This window comes from Lithobates pipiens, unplaced genomic scaffold (assembly GCF_037356315.1).
Source record: "Lithobates pipiens isolate NorthernLeopardFrog02 unplaced genomic scaffold, aLitPip1_a1.2 Scaffold_18, whole genome shotgun sequence".
Classification (NCBI taxonomy): Eukaryota; Metazoa; Chordata; class Amphibia; order Anura; family Ranidae; genus Lithobates; species Lithobates pipiens.
Genome location: NW_027507758.1, coordinates 241,551,064 through 241,564,332, shown reverse-complemented (window position 1 = coordinate 241,564,332; position 13,269 = coordinate 241,551,064).

Below are 13,269 nucleotides of genomic sequence, written 5' to 3'. Positions count from 1 at the left end.
TTTGCATGAAAAAAAGTCCCTGACCCTTTCCAAAAACGCAGAGGCACAAAAATGCATTGATGTGAACATGTTCCATAGGAACCCATGTTAAAGAATTTTCCTGCATTTTTGCAAAATGCAGAATGCATCCAAAAACGCGTTAGTGTGAATCAAGCCTTACGCTATCCAAAATGAAAAATAAAAATGTTGCCTTTAGTTATACTTTAAATCTATCTTTCCCATCTTAATTTGTACCGAAAATGTCAGATAGGTTAAAATAGCCTAATCAAATTGTTTAAATACATTTTTCCCACAAACCTCTGTAACCCAACCATCCTCCTGGACCCAGGAAGTGGATGGCATTTTGGGATGCGATTTAAAGTGGGTGTATAAGCTGAACTTTTTTTTACCTTAATACAATGCATGTCAGCTCCCCACACACTCAGCCCTCGCCAAATATTTGAGCCCGATATTGATCCAGCGTTGCACTCTCTCGCCTTACTCACTGGACTCAATGAGAGCAGCGGGAGCCAATTGCTGCTATCAATGAAATTCAGTGACAAGGGAGAGGGGAGCGAAGGGCAGGGCCGAGCCACACTGTGCCCATAGACATAGACAGCACAGATCGGGATCGGGATAGAGAGGAGAAAGCCTCAGCAGGAGCGCTGGTGGGGGACCCCAGAAGAGGAGGATTAGGGCTGCTCTGTGCAAACCCTTGCACAGAGCAAGTAAGTATGAAATGTTTGGTATTTAAAAACTTAATTTTTACGAGCACTTTAAAATGCTCAACTAGAACCCAGGAAAGAAAGACTCAGTTTGATCATTTCTACTTTGGATCTGCTTTATGACCAGATTTGTTAGAATAAACAATAAACTCTCCTCCAAAGCCCCTTTCACACAGGCTTTCCGATCAGGTCCACCTGTCAGTTTTTCAGGCGGACCTGATTGGACACTCCATTCATTCCTAGAGCAGTGGATGTCAGCGGTGACATGTCCACTGACACCCACTGCTATCCGATCCGATCCTGTCTGTGAAATCCAGACAGATGGTGACCCTATTTTCCATCCATCTGGCGGATGGGATTGGATTGGCTGAAAATGGAAAGGCGGTCCATTTTCATCCAATCTCCCCATAGAGGAAAGCAGGGCTCTGACAGATCCATCTCAGCACAGTGAGCGGATCTGTCATTTGCCTGCTTAGAAGGGATCAGCGGAGCAATCCCCCACTGAGCTAGCAGAGTCTGCCACTACAGTCTTGCCTGAATCTTTCACCTGGATATTGGTGTAAAAACTCTGCTCCGTGTTTCCGTGTCCGCTGATGAAGTCCCGCCCATAGGGACGTAATGTACGGACGGAGATCACGTGACGTCACCCCCGGTCATTGTTCATTTTAACAATCGTATGAAGCTTCGTTATTGTAAGTGTGTTTTTTATGTATATTCATCATTTAAACGTTTTTCTATGGAGAGCACTATGGCCTGTCTTTCTATCCACATGGTCTGAGGAAATGTGAATACTGCTATATACCGATCCAGTGTGGGTATTCCACGAATGTGTCAGTTCATTTGACTCTGAATGGGAGAAAGCTGTGTTTTCGTTTGTGAACCGGTCGGATATTGTCTGAGAGGAGTATAGCGATTGGATGAGTTGATAAGCATTCGTTGATATTTAAGTGCATACGACCATCTGTAATTTAAAGGGTCCATACGATGAGGGGAGCAGCCAATTTTACCATTGGTGGTGGTCCCCCCCCCTTGGCACTAAGTCACTTTATGCATGAACTGACTGTATACCACTGAAGATTCCTCACGTGGACTTTTTGACTCAAAAGCTATCTTTGGACTTTTAATTAATTTTAATATGTTAGTAATCATTTTATTTTAGTTAGAGCGCTGTACCATCTGTTTGATATATTGTAAAAACTGTGCTGCCTTGTTTCTTTGCTAAAATACACTGATCAGGCATAACATTACGATCACTGACAGGTGAAGTTTATAACAATGATTATGTCGTTAACCTGGCATCTGTAACTATATTAATATTATGATATTAGCCAGCAAGTAAATATGTTGTCAATGAAGTTGATGTGCTGAAAGCAAAAAAAAATGAGCATCACAGTGTAGCGCTATCCCCAGAGGAGCCGATTGATATGATAGACAACTCTTGATATATTATTTGAAGGCTGCACACACCTGTGTAGCTTAAGTATTAGTATTCTACCACACTGTATTAGCATACAGCAAAATAGGCCACAGGCTGCTTGATGGTTAATTAACCACTTGCCGACCGCCTCACGCCGATGTACGTCGGCAGAATGGCACGGGCAGGCATAAGCACGTACATGTACGTGCTTTGCCTCCCGCGGGTCGGGGGCCCGATCGGGCCCCCGCCCGGTGCCTGCGGCGGTCGGTTTTCGTTCGGGAGCGATCCCGGACGAGGGGACGGCCATTCATTCATGGCCACCCCCTCGCGATCGCTCCCGACGAATGGAAATCCCCGGTGACATCACTTCCTCTCCTGTAATGTAAACACAGGAGAGGAAGTGATGTATTCTCTCCTCCGTGTCGGTATTTTTCGTTCCGACACGGAGGAGAGCGGATCAGTGAGTTGCACCAACACATCCCACACACAGTAGAACATGCCAGGCACACTCACACCCCCCCTTTACCCCCCGATCACCCCCCCAATTACCCCTGCCCCCCAGTCACAGTGACACCAATGTCATTTTTTTTTTTTTTTTTTTTTTTTTTGCATTGGTGTCATTTGTGACTGTAATAACTGTTAGGGCAGTTAGGGTTAGCCCCCTTTAGTTCTAATGTACCCCCCTAACCCCCCCAATAAAGGTTTAACCCCGTGATCACCCCCCGTCGCCAGTGTCACTAAGGCTGGGTTCACATTGCAGCGGTTTATGAGAACGAATGTGATTCGCACCGCACTGCAGTGCAAATCACATCCGATCTCTGTGCGATTCGAGTTCAGCCATTCGCCGCACCCGCCGCACCCGCCACACCCGCCGCACCCGCCGCAAATTCGCACGGGACCCTTTTTTTGGCCCGCAGCAGAATCGGATCGCATGGGTGTTCACACCATGCGATCCGAGTTTGCAGATCGCACTGCGATATGCGAACTGATCTGGGGGTGTCAGTAACATTTCACTGACACTCCCAGCAGTTCGCATAGGGCAGTGTGAACTGCCGCCGGGAGGCATGCGATGCGGGAACCCGCCGCGGATTCGCGGCGTTTCCGCATCGCTCCAGTGTGAACCCAGCCTAATAAGCGATCATTTTTCTGATCGCCGTATTAGTGTCACAGGTGACGCTAGTTAGGCAGGTAGGTATTTAGGTTCGCCGCAGCTTTTTATAGCGCTAGGGACCCCCATATACTACCGCATAAAGCCCCCTGATTGCCCCCTAGTTAACCCTTTCACCAGTGATCACCATATAACTGTTACAGGTGACGCTGGTTGGTTAGTTATTTTTTTATAGTTTCAGGGCACCCGCCATTTATTACCTAATAAAGGTTTAACCCCCTGATCACCCGGCAGGTGTCATTTGTGACTAATAACTGTTAGGGCAGTTAGGGTTAGCCCCCTTTAGTTCTAAGGTACCCCCCTAACCCCCCCAATAAAGGTTTAACCCCGTGATCACCCCCCGTCGCCAGTGTCACTAAGGCTGGGTTCACATTGCAGCGGTTTATGAGAACGGATGTGATTCGCACCGCACTGCAGTGCAAATCACATCCGATCTCTGTGCGATTCGAGTTCAGCTATACAGATAGTATGGCTGAATTCGTGTCGCACCCGCCGCACCCGCCGCAAACTCGCACGGGACCCTTTTTTTGGTCCGCAGCAGAATCGGATCGCATGGGTGTTCACACCATGCGATCCAAGTTTGCAGATCGCACTGCGATATGCGAACTGATCTGGGGGTGTCATTAACATTTCACTGACACTCCCAGCAGTTCGCATAGGGCAGTGTGAACTGCCGCCGGGAGGCATGCGATGCGGGAACCCGCCGCGCATTCGTGGCGTTCCCGCATCGCTCCAGTGTGAACCCAGCCTAATAAGCGATCGTTTTTCTGATCGCTGTATTAGTGTCACAGGTGACGCTAGTTAGGCAGGTAGGTATTTAGGTTCGCCGCAGCTTTTTATAGCGCCAGGGACCCCCATATACTACCGCATAAAGCCCCCTGATTGCCCCCTAGTTAACCCTTTCACCAGTGATCACCATATAACTGTTACAGGTGACGCTGGTTGGTTAGTTATTTTTTTATAGTTTCAGGGCACCCGCCATTTATTACCTAGTCTCACTAGTGTACCCCTAAATTTAGGGGTGTCTACTTTCTAAAATGGGGTCATTTGGGGGGGGGGGGTTTGTGCCATCTTGGCATTTTATGGCCTTCAAAACTGTAACGCCCTTAGAAAGCCTGAAGGCGGTGCTTGGTTTTTGGGGCCCCGTACGCGGCTAGGCTCCCAAAAAGTCCCACATATGTGGTATCCCCGTACTCAGGAGAAGCAGCAGAATTTATTTTGGGGTGTCATTTCACATATGCCCATGGCATGCGTGAGCAATATATCATTTAGTGACAACTTTGTGAAAAAAAAAAAAAGTTTGTAATTTTCCCGCAACTTGTGGCAAAATATAAAATATTCCATGGACTCAACATGCCTCTCAGCAAATAGCTTGGGGTGTCTACTTTCTAAAATGGGGTCATTTGTGGGGGTTTTGTGCCATCTTGGCATTTTATGGCCTTCAAAACTGTAATAGGTAGTGAGAAGTGAACTCAAAAAATTACGCCCTTAGAAAGCCTGAAGGCGGTGCTTGGTTTTCGGGGCCCCGTACGCGGCTAGGCTCCCAAAAAGTCCCACATATGTGGTATCCCCGTACTCAGGAGAAGCAGCAGAATTTATTTTGGGGTGTCATTTCACATATGCCCATGGCATGCATGAGCAATATATCATTTAGTGACAACTTTGTGAAAAAAAAAAAAAAAAAGTTTGTAATTTTCCCGCAACTTGTGGCAAAATATAAAATATTCCATGGACTCAACATGCCTCTCAGCAAATAGCTTGGGGTGTCTACTTTCTAAAATGGGGTCATTTGTGGGGGTTTTGTGCCATCTTGGCATTTTATGGCCTTCAAAACTGTAATAGGTAGTGAGGCGTGAAATCAAAAATTTACGCCCTTAGAAAGCCTGAAGGCGGTGCTTGGTTTTCGGGGCCCTGTACGCGGCTAGGCTCCCAAAAAGTCCCACATATGTGGTATCCCCGTACTCAGGAGAAGCAGCAGAATTTATTTTGGGGTGTCATTTCACATACGCCCATAGCATGTGTGAGCAATATATCATTTAGTGACAACTTTGTGAAAAAAAAAAAAAAAAAAAAAAGTTTGTAATTTTCCCGCAACTTGTGGCAAAATATAAAATATTCCATGGACTCAACATGCCTCTCAGCAAATAGCTTGGGGTGTCTACTTTCTAAAATGGGGTCATTTGTGGGGGTTTTGTGCCATCTTGGCATTTTATGGCCTTCAAAACTGTAATAGGTAGTGAGGCGTGAAATCAAAAATTTACGCCCTTAGAAAGCCTGAAGGCGGTGCTTGGTTTTCGGGGCCCTGTACGCGGCTAGGCTCCCAAAAAGTCCCACATATGTGGTATCCCCGTACTCAGGAGAAGCAGCAGAATTTATTTTGGGGTGTCATTTCACATACGCCCATAGCATGTGTGAGCAATATATCATTTAGTGACAACTTTGTGTAAAAAAAAAAAAAAAATTTTTTTTTTGTCATTATTCAATCGCTTGAGGCAAAAAAATAAAATATTCAATGGGCTCAACATGCCTCTTATCAATTTCCTTAGGGGGTCTACTTTCCAAAATGGGGTCATTTGGGGGGGTTTTGTACTGCCCTGTCATTTTAGCACCTCAAGAAATGAGATAGACAGTCGTAAACTAAAAGCTGCGTAAATTCCAGAAAACGTACCTTAGTTTGTAGATGTGACAACTTTTGCGCAAACCAATAAATATACAATTATTGACTTTTTTTTTACCAAAGACATGTGGCTGAATACATTTTGGCCTAAATGTATGACTAAAATTGAGTTTATTGGATTTTTCTAATAACAAAAAGTAGAAAATATCATTTTTTTTCAAAATTTGCGGTCTTTTTACGTTTATATCGCAAAAAATAAAAATCGCAGAGGCAATCAAATACCATCAAAAGAAAGCTCTATTTGTGGGAAGAAAAGGACGCAAATTTTGTTTGGGTACAACATTGCATGACCGCGCAATTACCAGTTAAAGCAGCGCAGTGCCAAAGTGTAAAAAGACCTCTGGTCATTTACCAGCAAAATGGTCCGGTCTGAAAGTGGTTAAGATGGTATTATTGCAGGGCAGGCAAAATGCAAAGCACAGAACAATAAACAAGTTAATGAATACATTTGAATATGTTGGATTAACTGGTGAAAATATTAGCCTCAACTATGGCAATTGGTTTAAAGCGGACCTTCAGACATTTTTTCAACTTTCCATCTATTAAAGAGGAAGTAAACCCTACCAAACAAATCGTAATTTTCAACTATTTGTATTAGAATGAACATCAGCATTCATAACATCTATCTTTTGTCCGAAAACGAGCGTTATAAATACCTTTTTTTTAGTTTGAAAAAGCGGTGTCTTCCGGGTATCCGAGTAGCCATTGCTACTCCTGATTTTCCTCTCCTTTTGTGAACGTCATTTCCGCCCTTAGTTAGACTCCCTCACTAAATCTCGCGCATGCGCCGTAGTGTCATTACCAAGCCTCGATCTCAATTGCAGTTACTAAGGCAACGAAGCTCTCTCGCTCTGCTCTGCTCTGCTCTCATTCATTCCCCTGCGTGACGTCTTGTTCTGTCACAAGGGGGAGTATCAGGAAGAGCAGGCAGAGATGTATGTCGCGAGACTTCTCCTCCATGCCGCTCTGAGGAGAATGTTATGTAAAAAAACATTGGAACACAGGAAATTGGAATACATGCCGCCTCGAAAATAAATACTGCGCAAGCGCGCATGACGTCATTGACAGCAAAACGGCGATCTACACAAAAACTATGCAAGTGAGTGCACTTTCTCAGGCAGCGATCAGCTGCCTGAGAAAAATATTAACTAACAAGCTGAAGATGTTTAAGAGGGTTTACAACCACTTTAAGTCTTCTGTCCTTGTACTTTGGATAGTAATTTATTTTTTTCTGCTAGTAAATACCTTATAGAGCCCACTTCCTCTTTCTTTTCTGGTAAAAAGCCTAGGCTTAGGACATCATGCACAGCTCTCTCTCTCTCGTGAGAGCTTGCCAGGAAGGGAGGGGGATGAGTCATAAGAGGGCAAATGAGAGCTGCAGTGCTGGAGGTGTGCCTCTGTGTGTCTATGTAAATCCAGGAAGTGAACAGGCAGCAGCTTCAGCTGCCCACAGAATGGCTGCAGTCAGACTTAGTGGAGGGAGATTTAAGCAGCATATTTGGCAAGTACATAATCACAGTATATATAAAATAATATGCAAAGTGGTTGGAGGGAAGCTTCAGAATGGCAAATATCTTTTTTATTACAAATTATGTGAGCAGACTGCAATTCCTCCTTAAAATTGCAATAAGGCTAAGATACAATACAGTATAGAACAGTACAGAAACAGTGGCCTCTTTCAGCAGGATAATGTGCCCTGCCACACTGCAAAAATGGTTCAAGAATGGTCTATGGAACACAACAAGTTTGAGGTGCCGTCTTACCCCCCAAATTCTCCAGATTTTAGTCCATGCAGCAACTGTAGGATGTGCTGGAAAAAAAGTGGAATCCATAGAGGCCATACCTTGCACTTCACGGGTTTTAAAGGATCTGATACTTAGAGCTTGGTGTCAGATACTTTAGCATACCTTTAGAGGTCTAGTGGTGTCCATGCTGCAATGGGTCAAGGCTGTTTGGGTGACAAAAGGGGCTGTAGGAAACATCAGTAGGAATGTCTCTACAGCTACACCTGAAGGTTTGGACATTTACTCTAGAGTTCCAGTTTTACAAGTATTTCTGTTAGATTTTCTGTCTTGCATTTAAATAAAGGTTTTTTTGGAATCTATTGTGTCGACTGTCCTCTTTATCCTCCAGATTTGTTTCCACTCCGTTTACTCAGTGGTCTTTAACCTCCATGAGGTGTGTGTGCTGGTCTAAAAAAGCTGGAAAAAAGAAAAACCATTTTCACATTCTGGAATGGAATATTGCCTTGAAAAATACATTTTCACATTCTGGAATGGAATATTCTCCCTGGACAGGTGGAGGACAGTGTCTTGATCTCTGTACTTGAGGAGCTTCACTATAAACATGTCAGGTGGTGTACCTGGAGGTGGTTGCCTGGCCACTATGTGATGGGTGCATTTGTTTACAAATGTGGCCGAGAAAGTGGCTCTGCCATAGGTTGTGATCAACAGATTTTCTAGAAAGGAAGCCAGACAGAGCTCTCTATGCCATCTGGGAGGCCAATGATTCTGAAGCTGCTGCCGCGTAGTCTGTTCTCCAAGTCGTCTTGTTTCTGTGTAAGTGTCAGAAACCATGAACCAGACCGAGACAGTAGTACAATTAAATCACACTTCTTTATTAATAAAAAAATAAAAAGGTAAATAGAGTAAGCGTAGTCAAAGCATAGCCAGAGTCCAGTAACCGGATCGAGTAGTCAGCAAGTCCAGAGTTCAATAAACAGATCGGGTAATCAGCCAGGCCAGAAGTCAGGGATCCAAGTGGAGTAACAGCAAGCAGGATAAGGAGCCAGAAGGGATGTCAGCAAGCCAGTCTTTAAACAGAATCGCAGGAGATGGTTTCTTGTGATGTGACCAAGGCGAAGGCAGAGATGAAGTGAGCTGGACAGCTTTAAGTAGGCAGGTCAGATGAGCAGGATCAGGAACAGCTGGGAAACTGTGGAGATGAGAGCTGGAAATTAGCCAACAGCTGAGCAGCCAGTCCAGAGAAGGAAGCTAAGCCAGCCCTGACAGTACCCCCTCCTCAATGACCCCACTCCCTTCGGAGGACCACTGGGCTTGAGGGGAAAACGTTTATGGAAATCGTGGAGGAGGACAGGGGCATGCATGTCCGAGGATGAAACCCAGGAGCTTTTCTCTGGGCCATACCCATTCCAATGCACCAGGTACTGTATGCACCCACGGAACCTACAGGAGTCAAAAATGGATTGTACCTCATACTCCTCTTAGTTCTCAACCTGTATAGGGTGAGGACGTGGCACAGAGGTGGTAAATCGGTTACAGACCAATGGTTTCAATAAGGAGACATGAAACACATTTGAGATGCGCATAGTAGTAGGAAGGTCCAACGTGTAAGCCACTGGGTTAATCCTGCGAAGGATACGGAAAGGCCCAATAAACCAAGGTGCAAACATCATTGAGGGAACACGAAGTCAGAGGTTGCGAGATGACAGCCAGACCCTGTCCCCAACCTGGTAGGAAGGCACAGGCAGGAGTCTGCGGTCAGCATGGAGTCTGTACCTATCATTAGCATGACGTAAAGCCTCCTGAACTTGTACCCAATTGGAACGAAGACCACGGAGAACACAGGAATACTCTGCGGAACAAATGAGTCAGGCAACATGGTAGGTTGGAAACCATAATTCGCCATAAATGGAGACAATCGTGAGGCAGAATTCAAGGCACTGTTGTGAGCAAACTCTGCCCATGGTCATAGATCTGACCAGTTGTTATGGTGGTCAGAAATATAGCAACGTAGGAATTGCTCCAAGGACTGATTGGCTTGCTCTGCGGCCCCATTACACTGCGGGTGATGCGCAGAAGAGAAAGCAAGCTGAATTCCCAACTGTGCACAAAAGGCTCGCCAGAACCGGAAGACAAACTGACTGCCCCTGTCTGAGACAATCCCCTTGGGTAGCCCATGTAAGCGAAAGATCTCCCGAGCAAAAATGGAAGCCAATTCCTTAGAAGTAGGCAAATTCTTAAGTGGAATAAAATGACACATCTTAGAGAACCGGTCAACCACCATAAGGATAACAGTATTGCCTTGGGAGTTTTGGAAACTCCACAATGAAATCCATTGACAGGTGGGTCCAGGACCTCTCTCCACTGGGTATGGGTTGTAGGAGGCCCACTGGAAGGTGTCGTGGAGTCTTACTCTGAGCACACAAGGAACAGGCAGCAACAAAGGCAGTTACATCAGCCCGTAGACTAGGCCACCAGAATTGTTGGGAAATGAGCCAAATGAGTTGATTTTTCCCAGGATGGCCAGCTGCCTTGGAAGAATGGTAAGTCTGGAGTACGGCAGTACGGAGACTCTCTGGGACAAAGCAGCGGTCACAAGGTTTCTCAGGAGGAGCATGCAAGAATTTTTGCAAAGAGTTTCTTGCAAAGAGTTTCTCAGGACCTGAGCAGCAAGAATTTTGTCACCCAAAAGAGAAGTAAGACTGGTGCGAACCGTAGCCAAGATACGATCAGGAGGAATCACAGGAACCAGAACCAACTCCGACTTGGAAGTGGAGGAAAATTGTGACAAGGCATCATCCTTTACATTCTTAGTACTGGGTAAGAATGAGACAATGGTAATTAAAACTCGACAAGAAAAGAGCCCATGGCGCCCTTCTGGGAGAGAGGCACTTAGCCTCAGACAAGAATGTGAGATTCTTATGGTCAGTAAGAATGAGAACAGGCACAGTGGTACCTTCAAGGAGATGTCTCCATTCTTTCAGGGCTAAAATGATCGCTAACAGCTCTGTGTCACCAATCTCGTAATTGCACTCAGCAGGTGACAATTTCTTGGAAAAGTAGCCGCATGGATGCATAGCGCTCTCAGAGTTAGGACGTTGAGACAGAAGGGTGCCAACTCCAGTCTCAGAAGCATCAACTTCTAGGATAAAAGGCAACGTCGGGTCAGGATGTGCCAACACAGGAGCAGAAACAAAGGCAGCCTTCAGAGTCTCAAAGGCCTTAATGGACTCGGGAGACTAACTCTGTGGGTTAACGTCTTTTCTGGTCATATCAGTAAGGGGCTTGACCAGAGATGAGAAGTTGCGAATAAACTTACAATAGTAGTTGGCAAAGCCCAGTAAACTCTGCAGAGGACGTAAACTTAAGGGTCGAGGCCACTGTAGGACTGCTGAAAGTTTCTCTGGGTCCATCGAAAAACCAGCAGTGGAAATGACATATCCCAGGAATATAACCTGTTCACGATGGAACTCGCATTTCTCCAGTTTACAATAGAGATTGTTCTCTCTTCGTTTCCAAAGCACAATCATAAGACCGGTGTGGAGGCAAACTACCGGATTGACCTTTGTCAAAGACATCACTAAAAACGCGGTACTCCTCCAGCAGGGAGGAGAGTGAAGAGGTGCACAGGACCTTGGATACCTTCAGGAAGCATGTCTCACTGCATTGTGATGACCAGGAGAGAACCTCAGCACCAAGGATAACCAATAACCAGTGGAAACCTGGGTCAGGAAATAACTTGGAATTGGATTATCCCATGGTGAAGAGCCCCTATGGCCATGGACAACGGAACCGTCTAATGAGTCACATGGGCAGGTTGTAAAGGTCTCCCGTCAAGAGCCTCAATGGCAAGAGTAGTGTTAACCACTTGCCGCCCGCCCTATTACAAAAAGACGGTGGCAAAGTGGTTTGATAATCCTGACCGGACGTCATATGACGTCCTCAGGATTATGAGCCGCTGCGCGCCCCCGGGGGCGCGCATCGCGGCGATCGTTGTTGCGGGGTGTCAGTCTGACACCCGGCAACTACAATTTCGGTAAGGAGTCTCCGACGGAGACTCTACCACGTGATCAGCCGTATCCAATCACGGCTGATCACAGTGTAAATGGGAAGAGCCGGTGATCAGCTTTTCCTCACTCGCGTCTGTCAGACGCGAGTAGAGGAGAGCCGATCGGCTGCTCCTCTGACAGGGGGGGTCTGTGCTGATCGATTATCAGCACAGCCCCCCGGAGGATGCCCACACTGGACCACCAGGGACGCCACCAGACCACCAGGGAAAAGGTAATGCTCCCTAGACCACCAGGGATGCCAATGGTCAGCACAATGGATGCCAATCAGTGCCCATAATGGATGCCAATCAGTGCCCACAATGGGCATCACTGATTGGCATGCATTATTGTTTGGCACTGATTGGCATCCATTAGTACAGTATAAAACCAATGCCGCCTGAGTGCCCACCTGTACCGCCTATGAGTGCCCACCTGTTATGAGTGCCCACCTGTGCCACCTATGAGTGCCCACCTGTGCCGCCTATCAGTGCCCACCTGTGCCACCTATCAGTGCCCACCCATGCCCATCTGTGCCGCCTATCCATGCCCATCTGTGCCGCCCATCCATGTGAATCCGTGCCAGCTATCAGTGCCAATTTGTGCCACCTATCAGTGTCCATCCATGTCGCCCATCCGTGTCGCCCATCCGTGCCGCCCATCCGTGCCGCCTATCAGTGTCCATCAATGCCATCTCATCAGTGCCACTTCATTGGTGCCCATCAGTGCCGCCTTATCAGTGCCCATCAGTGTAGCCCCATCAGTGCCCATCAGTGAAGGAGAAAACGTACTTAATTACAAAGTTTTGAAACTGAAACAAAAAAAAACATTTTTTTTTTCGAAATTTTCGGTATTTTTTTATTTGTAGCGCAAAAAATTAAAACCGTAAAGGTGATCAAATACCACCAAAAGAAAGCTCTATTTGTGGGAAAAAAATTATAAAAATTTCATTTGGGTACAGTGTAGCATGACCGCGCAATTGTCATCAGCGCTGAAAGCTCAAAATTAGTCTGGGCAGGAAGGTGTTTAAGTGCCCGGTATTGAAGTGGTTAAGCAGCTGCAGCGGAATCGAGTGCTGCGATACAAAGGCAGCATCAATGAACAGGCCTGCAGCCCCGGAGTGGATTAGAGCCTGTATCTCGATGTACAACTCAGCCGAAGAAAGGGTGACTGAAACCAGGGGCTTATCCTTCTGGATAGGGATGAGCTTGGTGTTCGAGTCGAACGTATGTTCGACTTGAACATTGGCTGTTCGCACGTTCGGCGAATACCAAACGTTATGGGCCGTTTGCACCAAATTCGTGTGGCGCTCACGGCCCACAATGCACTGCGCCATCGCAGTGCATTGCTGGCTCATGATTGGCCAAGCATGCACTGTGACCCCGCATGCTTGCCCAATCACAGTGCCGGCAGCGAGGAGAGCCATGATTGGCCACAGGCAGGATGCCTGTGGCCAATCATAGCTCAGGCTGTGTAGTACACGCCCCACACTATATAAAGCCGCCAGCGCGGCAG